General features: G+C 40.9%; 1 long non-coding RNA gene across 1 annotated transcript in view; it reads right to left on the reverse strand.

Moving 5' to 3' along the window:
- The window catches only part of LOC120322722, a 46,113-nt gene that overhangs the window by 15,653 nt on the left and 17,574 nt on the right, over nucleotides 1–12,886 (reverse strand). The window lies entirely within an intron of this gene.

A 12,886-nucleotide genomic window follows, 5' to 3' on the forward strand; every position in this document is an offset into this window, starting at 1 on the left:
TGTTTCTACTTTTGTTATGTGCCTTTTAGTACATGAGAGATATCATTTCAAGAAATGATCTTAATCCCTCCCCCTACGACCTTGTTTGTCTCCATCAGATTCATTACACAGATGCAGAATTTATCAGATATGTGACTGAATGGTCTGTCCTTGCAATATCTGTGAGTTGATTTCAACTTAATATGCTGTTAGCCCTTTCTAGCATTCAGAGGGGACACAAGAGCCAGGGAATTTGGTTCTTGGCTGGATGTCAAAGAAGCGTAAAAACTCCAAGTACTTAAATGAGCCAGTTAATACTTACTGACAAAAAGCCTTCACTGAAGTAGTAATATAAATTTAATGCCTCTTTATTGTTTGCTGAATATTTACACCTGAAAGAGCAGCAAGGAAAGAACAAATTCTGATAAACTAAGTAAAATCACAGGCTACATTTTTTTGTCTAATAATTCTCTATAATTTAAAATTTATTAAAAGTAAAGATGGAAATACAGTGCAGGCGATGTAGGATTTTTATTTCTTATGCACCTCGCTCCAAATGTGCAGATAGAAGTGCACAATAGTTTTCTTGAAGCATAAAATTACAAACCTGAGCATTTCTTACATCACCTTTTATATAACTTGATTTTACACCTTCACAATCTCTTCAGATCCAATGATATAAAGCAAGGGAATCCAGTGCCTTTCAGACACCTTCATTTTTGCTTTCAGTGTGCATAGATTTGCATCGATTAGCACAGAACCTGTTTATTTCTGTATTGCCCATTTATGTAGCTTGGACAGCCACGTGTATTCGAGGTGGTTACCTGTTGTGTCTCCTGATTTGACATGTTCTATCATACAGCCAAACTCCAAATGTAATTTTTACTAAAACTTAATGAATACAAATTTGCTGATTACTTGTGTTACCACGCATACAGAATCAAATTCTCCCTAGATGAAGCCAGTGACACCATCGTTAACTGTACACACATTTCCAGGAAGAAAGTAGAACAAGCATTGATAATTAGTCTCATAATTATTGATGCACATTAATATTACTGTCAGAGTGGTAAATCAGAGATTCACGTCAATTTAAGGACATTACAGGACGTTAATCTGAAATCTACACAAGTCCTGTATAAATTAAGTTTTCTTGACCATCCTACTAGTCTCTAATCTTGCAAGAGCTGACATAGCTGTACTTTTTATAATAATATAGTCCCACCAGTACTCTGTGTTGCTTGATTTATGTATTAAGCATTGTTCAGTTTTCCTAAGAGCCGCTATCATGGACTATTTTGGCTGGTACGCCACAAAGGCAGAGGTAAAAGAAGTGTTTTGCATAGTATGATGATTTTTAGTGTAACTTGTTTACTATTCTATTGGAGCCTCAAAGGAAGGACAGGCTAATGTCACAGTTTACAGGTTTTTTCCCCCCACAAGACTCTTTCATTTGTAATGATTTAAACTCAAATATGGCTATTTTAGTGGAATACAGTCACTCTCATGTTTATTCTGTAAAATAGACCAAATGAAATCCGTGAACATCCACAAACCCTTTTTTCACTGGCAGATTGTGAAGTACCATAAAGAAGTCCAGGAACCCTGGTACAAAAAGAGCTCAGTTTCATACAGGACCATGAAGTGATTTCACTCTAATCCAGCAGGTAAAAACTGTCTATCAGACCTTGGGGAGCCTTAGCTTTAGGAATTTGGACAGGCTAAGTGAAGCCTATATTTAAAGCATCTTATCTATAAGTTTCCTTGGTTTTGAGGGATACACAACACCTCTTTTAAAGTACATGAAGTTAATGGTCAATTTGAAGTGGATTATAGGCAGTTAGAAGAAATGAGAACATGGTACAGGACCTTCTGGTCCTCACCATACACCTGTTAATGACTCAGACACTGAAGAAAACAAAAAATTAAGTGTTCGGCTTCCCAGATAATCCTCTCTCTTTCTCCACTCAAGAGAGAAAACTGATCATTTTGGCACTAGAATGGATGAAACACTCCAAGTACTCCAAGTTTTTTGAGAATTACCACACAAAGCATACACTGAGTATAAAGCTTCCCTTTTATAGTGACTGTCATGAGTTGCAACTGCCAAAACAACCTTATTCTCAAGAGCCAACAGCACACTGTTGAGTTTGGGGTTTTTTTCTTTTTTTAAAAATAGCAGTTGTGAGGGGAAAGGAGAGAAAGGAGGGGAAACATTGCTCTCCCTTTAAGATGCAGTTGGAGTCCAGGTGGCTGGACTGGAGTGTCCCACAGCTGTACTCCCACAGAGAGAGAGATCTGTGTGTTTAAGAGCAACCTGGAGCTCCAGTTTCAAGTGAGTCCTGAGTTTTTATCTTGCATCACTCTGGTGAGATGAAAGCAGCACATTGATAATGCTCTTGTCTGCTTGCATGTAGGGTTAGCAGTGTGAAATACTTCCAGCTCCACTTTGCAGGAATAGCAAATATCACACGTTTTATAGGATGGTGTCTTTAGGGGAAAGCACTTGTGACAGGAGTAGGAAGCAAGACATCTGTGCAGGTACTTGAGCAGGCACAGGTCTTCAGAGTTCAGTTTTAAATACAGATGTGCAATGCAGTGTCTGCACAGGGCTGGGAGGCTCACAGAGCCTACTCTAGAGAGAGCCTAAGACACCTTCCTCTGCTCTTTTTATTGACAAATACCAAAAGCTACCAAAAGGCTTCCCTGATTCTTTCTTTCAGAGGATTTCTGAGATGAGAACTTATTTCAAGGCAATGACTCTAATAGAGATACCCTGAATGACTTTTTGTAATTTTTTTTAACCTCCATTTCCTGTACAGTATGCAATTACTAGAAGGGTGGAAACTTCTGAACTCCCTGGGAGAGTTTACTATGTCTCTCATTTCAGCTTAATAAAATATAATCTGAATTGCAGCATCTGTAAGACAGAGTTGTTCCCTATCCAGCTGTTCTAACTCAGGTTATTCACAAGATGAGGAAGAAAGGAGATTTGCAAGAGGGATGCTGTGTTTATTTGATACGAACAGCACGGCTAAATCTTCGGTATTTTAGAACATTTCCCCCGCCAAAGTGGTTAAATTAGAAGGAATTGCACTGTTGTGCTGATCCAATGTACCTTTTTTAGACTGTCTGCATTTTCACATGCATTACGACTTTTCATTGTTCTCTGTGTTTGTTCTCTCCAGGCTACCTGGGAACCTTCATAAGAAATGAACCTCCTGATTTGAAAAGCAGCTCGGTCAGTATTCAGATGATGTGGACTGTTCCCCCGGGGCGTTTGCTGCTACATATCAGCCTCTGCACATGAACCTGGGACGGCTGGAATTCTCTGGGACTGAGCTGCAACACCATCGCTGGCCACAGAGGAGCCAGGGACACGGGCAGGTGTAACGTGGGTGCCCCCAGAAGGCAGTGGGCACCACGGGCTGACCCGGGGCTGCCGAAGAAGGATGTGAAAAAATGTGACCAATTTGGAAGTGCTGGAAATTAAGTTCTCGCTTTTGCCATTGTAACAGCAGGTAACAAAAACCCCCTGAAGCTGTTTTGCAAAATGTGGTACTTGTAAGGCTTTTATTTCAGTTCCTGGAAAGAGGGCAGCCTTCTGGAGCAGGACAACTACCAGTCAGGGGGTTATGAGTCTGCCAACAGGAAGCAAACTGGGATGGTATACTTCCCTACACAGAACTCCCATTTGCCCCTCATAAAAAAGAGACAAGCTTCATATAATGTGACCCTTTAACATGAAAGAAAGGGCAAAACTAGGGACATAAAATTGGGAAAATTAGAGAAAGTTTGAACAAAGTTATTGCTGGTCCCAGAGCTTTTCTTCTGCTACTTAACTCCCTCAAATTATTTGCTGTTGATTACTGACATCAAGGAAGCTGATTCAGCCATGGATAGAGACACTCCAAGATTAGTCAGTTGTGAAGAGCTGAAGTTCAATTTGAAGACTTGTAAGGATAAATTACAGCTCTCTATTAGATAGCTTAAACCAGGGCTGAATAGACACTTCATTTTTATTTTTTTTTTAGAGTGAAACACTAGAGGTATCTTCCTTTTTGGCTAACAGCTCCAGCAAAAGGGAATTGAAACCTTACTGATTCCCTCTGAATATAGAGGTACACACTGAAACTTCTCTTAATTTTCATCTATAAACCAAAAATCAATTTAAGATCCTAAAAAATATGGAAAAAAAAAAAAAAAGAAACAACTCAAGGAACCAAATCCAGCATGAGGGATTTCCACAGGGATATGTTCCATCAAAGAGATTTTCATGGGAGTTACTCCAGTACGTGCAGAATCAAACTGAACAATCAGAGGGCAAACGAGTAATCAAACCTTGCTTCAGTGAAAAGTTCCCTCTGTTGAACATTTGCTTTTTTAAAGTGTTCTTTGGTAAGCTGTAAAGATTTACTTTGCTTACAATAAATAAAAATAAATAAATGTTCATCTTGCACACAATATATTTTCAGGAAAAAATACATGATGGGACAGGAGGGAGTTATGCATTTGTATGTCTGGAATGATTTTAAAATCAGCCACTAGGAAATAGCTTCTTAATTTCTGATCATTCCACTTTTGTCTAATCCAGATTTAATACAGGCATAATACATTTATGAAATTCATAGTATTTATAAGTTTTTAAAATATTTACTTAAATGTGTAGCTTCTGTAACTCCCTGAATTTCACAGCTATGGACACAACCTGTACGTTAAATGTACTCCTACAACGTGCCACGTGAAATCTGTGTTCCTGCAGTTATGCACTAACACAAGTGCATTAGTCCCAGAGCAGCATTTGCACTCAGGAAATGTCTCTCAACTGCACAGGGTAAAAGAAAGGTCTTCAGGCAACATAGAAATGGCTGTGGGTTCTGAGACAGGGACTCCTTTCTTTATTTCCTGCTGTACGCTTCCTAAAGGCATTTGCTGACAAGGAATTTGCAAATCTTGTCTTGTTAACGACTGTAATGCTCCTTGGTATTACTGAGATATAATCATCTGTATACCTGTCCAAATACAGCTCAGCAACTGCCAGCCCGTGGAGCCGAGAGTTTCCCTCTCTGTCTTTTCAGCAGCGCTCAAATAACACAGTTTGCCTGCAGTGACCTTCTCCCCAGAATCCTTGCAGATGTTGCCCGCCCCCTCCTCCCGAAGGTTGCCCGTGGAGAGAACATGTAGTTCCAGGGTGACTCATACCCACACACTCTCCCTTACTCATTCGAATAGTTTCATTAAAGGCACTGGACCACGGCAGATGATCTCCCATTTCACTGTGAGCCTGTTTCAGTGCTCTCCTCCCTGGGACGGTCAGAAAGACCAGGGCAGGGGACTCCACGCAGGAAGGACAGAGCCTGGCTGGGATATTTCCAAGGAAGCAAGAGCATATTTCATCACAGCACCCCTTAGTCAAGCATTCACAAGTATTCATTAATCTCTACACCAGAGAACCAGTGCAAATATCTACAGTCCCTGCTCCCCAGCATTTGCTATTTTGCTTGTTTAACATTTAAATTATTAAAAATAAAAGGAAAAAAAAAAGAATCGGCACATACCTCTCCCAATGCACTCCCTTCTTAGGTGAGTGCACAGAGCACTGTGAGCTCCCCAGCTGACTGTATGGGACTCTGGAACCCACAAGGCACGGCTGAGATTTATCACCAAACCAATACCCTATGTTTTAAACCATCTTTAAATTGTATTGAAATTAGAGGCTTTGCTTCCCATGCTTCAGTTACCTGAGAAATGTAATATGGTCCTACTTCTCCCAGGGTAAACTGCAAAACCACAGAATGTAAAGGCCACTAAGTGTGTAAGAACGGGGCAGGAAACAGTCAGAAACCACTGAAACGCCAGTGTAGCTAAGAAATATGGTTAAGAAATATCCCAGAAGAGGGAAATGACAGGAGCAAGGAAGAAGGGAACTAGATAATATAGTGGTAAGCCTGGTAGAAGAAAGATTAAGAGCTACTCTGGGCAGAGACCAGCACCATCCACCACCACCCAGGTGGGAAGAGAGAGACAGTGTCTCCAGTGCAAGGGATAAAGTCCACAAAGCCCAGAGTGATTCTCAGTGCTGGGACTGTGAAACATTTCATGTAAAGCCAACACATCAAGCAGACTCATGACTTTTTTTTTTTTTTTTTGCTTAATTCTCTGCAAAAATAAGGTAGAAAACAGAGGAGCACCTTTTAATCAACTACTGGAAAATAAATCTGAATTTTCCAGGAGGCTCTTTGCATCGAGGATCCTGTAAGAGTCACACTGATCTAGTCATGAGGAAGCACAGGACACCTCGCCCTGCAAGCAGTTCTTATAACAATGAACTTATATATGTCAAAAAAACCCAATTAATATTGGCAGAACTTATCAGATAACTCTGAAACAGAACAAAAAATTTCATAGAAAAGGTGATTTGCTGAGAATTTTGCTTGTGCCAACATCCAGAGTGCTGCAAGAACCACAGTCACTCACAACAAGTCTGGCCTAAAAATATTCTTTTCTCCAGGTAAACCTACCATAGCACTGCTGAGGGTGCAGGGTCCTGGCCCCCCACCTTTGCATTTACTGCCAGAGGTGTAAGAGCTTATTTTTCTGCCTGGTTGTTTTTCAGACAGCTGGATACAGTATTGGAAGTCCTATGTAAAATAAAATAGCAGAGCAATTCTTTTCCAACCCTAGAAGTGTTAATTTCCCAATAAACTTATTTGACTAACTAAGCAAACCCGGAGGACAGGCTGACTTTGTCCTGTTTCCCTTCCCCCAATCGCATTTTTACAAAACTCCAGTGGAGTCTTAACCAAAACAATGTGCTGATAGGAGAAGCTGTCTGCATTCCTCTTTTGCAATTCACCTTACACTCTACATGTTACTCGAAGATAAGCTCTCCTAGATGCCAAAAAACTCCAGCAAGAGGTGAAGGCTTCTTTGCAAGGGGTAGAGAGCTGCACGATTTTGTCAAGTTATTCATTGCATTCTTGTTTGTGGATCCCCACCCTCAGTGTAATCCCTGCAGTCTCTCCTCTTCCAAGTGACCCCAGCAATACACAGGGGTGGGAATAGTCTATGTCAAACTTGACTATTAGAGAATCAACATCAGATACTGTTTTAACTTCTTTATTTTCACACTCATCACTCTGTAGGGAAAGCAGCAGCCCATTTAACTCGACACCTGTGCTGGGCCTGCTCCTTTTCTCCTACAGGAGGCTGTACTCATCTCCATGGAAGGACCCCAACGTTCTGGGATCTTTTGAGTGGGCAAGGGAGGGGGGAGGAATAACACTTGTATTTGTATTGTTTCAGCTTTGATCTAGAGAGGTGCTCTCCATAAATAACAGATAAAAATATTTTAAGAGCAGCAGAAGAGAAATGGTTTCTCCCGAACACATTTACATACACACACAACAAATAGAGAACACACACTTGCACCGAAATTTGCACTTCCAAATAGGTGCTAAGAGGTGACAAATGCTGTAAAAAACTAAGGTAGCCACAGACAAGATGAAAATTGAGAAAACCGGTGTTTTCTGACACAATTCAACCTTCCCTTTTGGCATCCACATTTTAGGACTTTTTTACATAGAAGGCAGGTCCCCATCACCCCCCTAATCTCAGAGCTGTTGGTATAACAAACCAGAATTCAGCTCTCAGAAATGGTGTCATCTTGAATCATTAAATTTGGGACTAACAAAGGAGAAGAAACCTATGAATCGCAGAAGAAAATCTGAAAAAGCATTAGAAGAACAATTTATATTTAGTCCTAAAGCATCTCTTGGATATCTCTAAAAGAAAGTGTCCTGGAGCCTGTGTGAAGAAGGAAAAGTTACTTAGGCCCTTCTGAAACGCCCACCTCAGGCAATACTGGACAATATGTAAATGTAGGAACATGTACATACAGCAGACAAGAGAATTCTGAGCCTACTCTGGAGCTTATTGCAGTGTTATTAATAAATATTGCCAGTGGAATTAACTGTTCTTCTCTCAAGTGTTCCTCCGACCTGAGAAACAGGGGTCTTTTGCTCCATATTTAGAAATAGCAATTAGCAAAAAAACCAGATTTTAGGAAGAGGATAAAGATGAGGTAAAAACATCACTGGATGAACACAGAGTAAAGAATTGAATGGGTAAGGCTACCTTGTGAAATGCAAGTCCTTTAAATGCTAACATAAAATGGAATAACATTCCACTGCTTCTACCTTTTCTCAATAAACACACATAACTGACATGACATGCAGATCTCAATACCCCTAAAGGAGCCACCTGATTCTGAATTATAATCTGCTACAATTATTTGTTATCTGAGAAAGATCAATCATTAACTGATATTTAACTTGTGCAAATTTTCAGAGATATGGAAATAAAAAAGATATCCAAACACTAAATTCAATTAAGTGTTAATGCTCTTTAAGTCTATTGCAATTTTTCTTCTACCCACTTCAAATCAACATTAATTCATAAAACCATAAAGTGCCCTGTCACCAAAACTCAAACCCTTCTGCAGTGGGAGCTGAAAGCTGTTAAGAAAATAAAGCAATCCTGCAAATAATTTTTTTTTTTTATCAAACAGCGCTAATTTTTTATTTAATCATTCAGTTGTTTTCTCTAGGGAAAGACTAAAATTTCTCAAAACCACATTAAGACTGAAAACCAACTGAAAATCAAACAATTGCTTTTGAGTCAGTCCAAGGGCTGCTCCAGGAGAGCTGGGCAGCAGAGGCTGAAACTGAATTTGCTCATTTCCTCCTTTATTAACTCATGAAGTCAGCTTAAAAGTATTACAAGTTCTGGCTTAGCAGAGTTTAATATCCCTCTCTTTTTCACATGTGTACGTGTTCTGAGAGTGTACAGAGCTTCTCATCAATAAATCTTCACAAATATATACTACATAATAGAAATCTATCTATATGTCTTAAAGTTCTGCTGGACAGGCTAACATTTCCCCCTGTTACTTGGGAACTTAGAGCTGTTGAAAAGAGTATAGCTAAAGTCCCAAGGATAAAAAAATGCAAATATTTAGTAGATAAAGAGACTGAATGTCACACTTTTTTAATGCAAGAAGCAATGTGACATTGCTCATTTAATCTGGGCTCTGCTAATTGGTCTATTACACACGGAAAAAATCTTTGGGAGTCCTTCTGGGAATGTCTCACATCATTCCCTATCAGCTGTTGACATACAAATACTCTGGTAATGAAAATATTTTCATTCCTTCATAACAGCATTCCCTGTCCTGTTTAATCTTATTTTCTCTCTTTCGAAAAACAAGCTTCTGTGTGGGGTTTCTGAACTAACAGACCTGATGCCATATATCAAAAATGTCCTGTGCTCCTGTCAAACTTGCTAGGAGTCCACCCAAAAGAGAGCAAAAGGGAAAAACCCCAAGGATTTATAGCAATAACACGGGATTTTAAACACCATTTGAAATTCATCCCTGGTCAGCATTGTTTCAAAGGACTGTGAATGCAACTGGAGTGGAACCAAGCAGGACCTGCCCTGCCTTGGAGTCACCATCACTGGCACTGGAGCACCTGGCACAGGATCCAGTGATGTGCTGGAAAGGGGCAGGTGTGCAAATTTCCAGAAACATTGCAGAAAACAATCTTTTAGCCACTTTTTTTCAATTCTATCAATGTAATGAAAAAAAACCATTGAGGAACAAAGAGCTGGAGAACCAGGGGACCTTCCTGGCCTCCAACCAGGCTCTTCCAAAGCTTGGGCTCAGGCTCACTAACTGTGAGGACATCAGGGATCTGTTACTGGAGATGAATAAAGTGGTGTTGAAAAAGCTTCCAGCAACTCCTTCTGTGCACTCTTCCCTCTCCCCAGAAGGGTATCAGCACCTCCATGGCAGAGCCCTGTGTAGAGGCTGCACTATCTTCCAATCTAACAGCAAATCCTACTTGGGACAATTTTTATTTTCAATATCTTACTTCTAACCATTTAGATCCCCACTCTGTCTAGGCAATTGGCTTTGGAGATAAGATCATACTCTGCTGTGCATGAGATCCATGCAACAGTCAGTATTATAGTCTCAGAGTAATTACTTTTGGAAATTAAATTATTTCAAAAGTTGCTGCATTCAGATCATGCCGGTAAATACCTCTCCTTCCCTGGTAAACACCATACCTAAACACTGGCCTTAAATTGTTTGTCTTTTTTATATATTTGTCTTCGATATATCACGGTCCTTCCAAATTCAAGGTCTGACATATGATGCAAGCTGCTGCTTCATCCTCCCCCATCCCGCTCCCGCCTTGGGACTTGTGCCACCACCCACATCCTCCTGCTCAGGTTGTAACATTCCTTTCTGCACCCTATCACTGTCACACTCCCTCCTGGAAACAGGTGCAAGAAGATTAAAAACCCACTCATTCAGCTGGGATTTTCATCTGTTTGCACCTTCCTCTTTGCCACTGCTGTGTGTCAACATCTCCCGAGCTCAAGGTGATGGGAAGGCACTTGCTCTGCCAGTTCACACCGTTTGCTGTTTACGAGGAGAAGCAGGAGTGTGAGTCTGAGGGACAGCTCTATCAGGACAGGGGAGAAAACTTAAGATACAAAGGCTTTACTTACATTAGCTCGGTATTTTTTTCCTTAAAAAACACACACTGTTTTGTTAAAACCTGAGGTCAATTCGAAATGTCAATGCTAACTGAACCAAAGAGGGTTATTTTAATGAATTTTTGAAAGATACATTAATTCTATGTTATGCTTTTTAATTCCTAAATTGTTCCTGACATGAGAATTGAAATATTGTACCATTTTTCATTTTAGTCATTAAGTCATTTTATGTCAAGCTGTCATTGAAACACAAACAGAAGAGTTTGACCTAGGAGAGAGATCACTCCATGCTAAGTGGTAGCTGCATTTATTATTGTAAAAATGAAGATAATGCAGTGACTGAAACCTTCTTCCACAGTGGTTCTGTATTATTGCAGCTGATGTGGGGAACAGTGATCTAACCTTTATATTGCACTTGAAGAAATCCAGAAACACTGCTACAGACACCTTTTTCCTAAAATTGAGGAATGTTTTGTGTTCTATCCCTGTGTCATTGTTCCCCTCCTCCCTTTTCACACTAAATCAAAGCAGGCTTTATCCTCTCATTCATATTTTGAAATGACAAAGTTTTCTACAGAGTTTCTGAGGTATTTTTGATTCCTCAAGCACCTGCACACTTTGAACTTGCAGTCTGTGTTACAGAAATATCCACCTCTTTGGTAACTCTCAGTTTTCTACGCAGAAGGAGCTCTCTGGAATTCCCTGGGAAGGAGAGGCCTTGAAGGATAAGGATTTGTCTCTATACAGATGTTTCCCAGAATGGCTGTTCCCCACTGCTTCCAGAAGAGTCCCCGGTGTGCCACATGCAATTAGCACCCACACAAGGACTCCTGGCAGAAGAGCCATTCCTGAACACGTTTCTCAGGGCAAGCAGACCTTTAGATCTTAAGTTCTTCAGTGCCGAGGTCACATGTCCAAACCAATTAGACTTGTGACAATTGATGATTTCACTCTTTCCTAGCAAAGTGCAGGCTGCATAAATGCAACCAACTGGAACTGAACCCTCAGGGGCAGCACCAGCAAAGAGCCTGCATCTGGGTCACTGTCTCACCTCTGTAACTGGATCTCTTTGGCAAGAACAGACAAATGTATCCCGGAGCTTGGACACTTCTTTCACTGTCTGCCAAAGGACAAGTGTGGCACAGGGGCTGGTCAGCAAACAGAGGCTCCTAAATGAAAAGGGTACTGACACTCTTTTATCACATTAAAGGGTTTGTTGGAGGGGGAAGGACTATGGGAGCAACAGCAGCCATAGAGATCAGTCCTAATTTTCCAAAGATATCCTCTTAATTTTTTTTTCATAGGAGGAGCTAATTTCTTATGTGATACTTTGCCTAAAAATGCACCTGTGACCACACAACTAAAAATTGAAAGTAGCCAAATGTACTTTTTAGAGCTTTTTGGTCCACACTTGCACAAAGATCTCTAATGGATGAAATCATCCCCACCTCCTTCCTTCAGTGTATTCCTCGTGCATTCACACGGTTCCCGTTTGCAGAAAAGGCAAACGCCTGACTCGCCAACACAACAGCAGTTGGGCACGTTCCCCAGAACACCCCCAGCAGCGCTCAAACCCAACCCCATGTCCTGTGCTGCACGGTCTCTGGGCAGTCCCGAAGGAAGATTTTTCCCTGATATGAGGCGAGGAGGGCAGAAGGGGGCATCAGAGAAACAGCGAGCGCCGGGAGAGGCCGGGGAGAGGAGGGGATCGTTGTGCTGAGCATCAGGGCACAGCGTGGAGCGAGGCGCTCCTGCCGGAGCTCGCCGGGGCCTTCCCAAGGAACTTACATTCCATACACAAAGTGAAAGCACCAAGAAAACGCCAAACGCAGGTGCTGCAGTTTCTCCCCTGAGCGGGAAAAGGACCTTTACAGCCCGAAAAATCTACTAGCGTGCAACAGAAGGCAATAATACGCTCGTAATGTTCAGAAGATTTGGTGTGGCTGTCTGGATGCAGGCAGTGACCAGGGAAAAGGCGTGGGTTATTTTCCCCGTCTAATCTTACGTGCCAGGAAAAAAGAAATTGAAATTTCTACTGAAAAAAAAATCATTATTTCAAGATTCAGTCTTTCAAAAGTAAGCCAAGAAATTTGGCAAGTGTGAAATATTGAAACTAGCAGACATCAATTCTGGTTTTCTTAAATAACAGAGTGAAAAAAACCAACTGATAGGTTTCCAGTAGTATGTACATATATTAAAAATATCACCATTATAAGCAGTCTGTGTTTATAACTCATTTCAAATGTTCAAAGTCTCCGGAGCCACTCTCAACATTTCTCAAACATAGTGGGGAAAATATGAAGGCAAGAAACACCTGCAGTGCTATTACATTTCCAGCTCTTGG

The sequence above is a fragment of the Pipra filicauda genome, unplaced genomic scaffold, assembly GCF_003945595.2.
Source record: "Pipra filicauda isolate LSUMZ 115617 unplaced genomic scaffold, ASM394559v2 scaffold146_size1912638_pilon, whole genome shotgun sequence".
NCBI classification, from domain to species: domain Eukaryota; kingdom Metazoa; phylum Chordata; class Aves; order Passeriformes; family Pipridae; genus Pipra; species Pipra filicauda.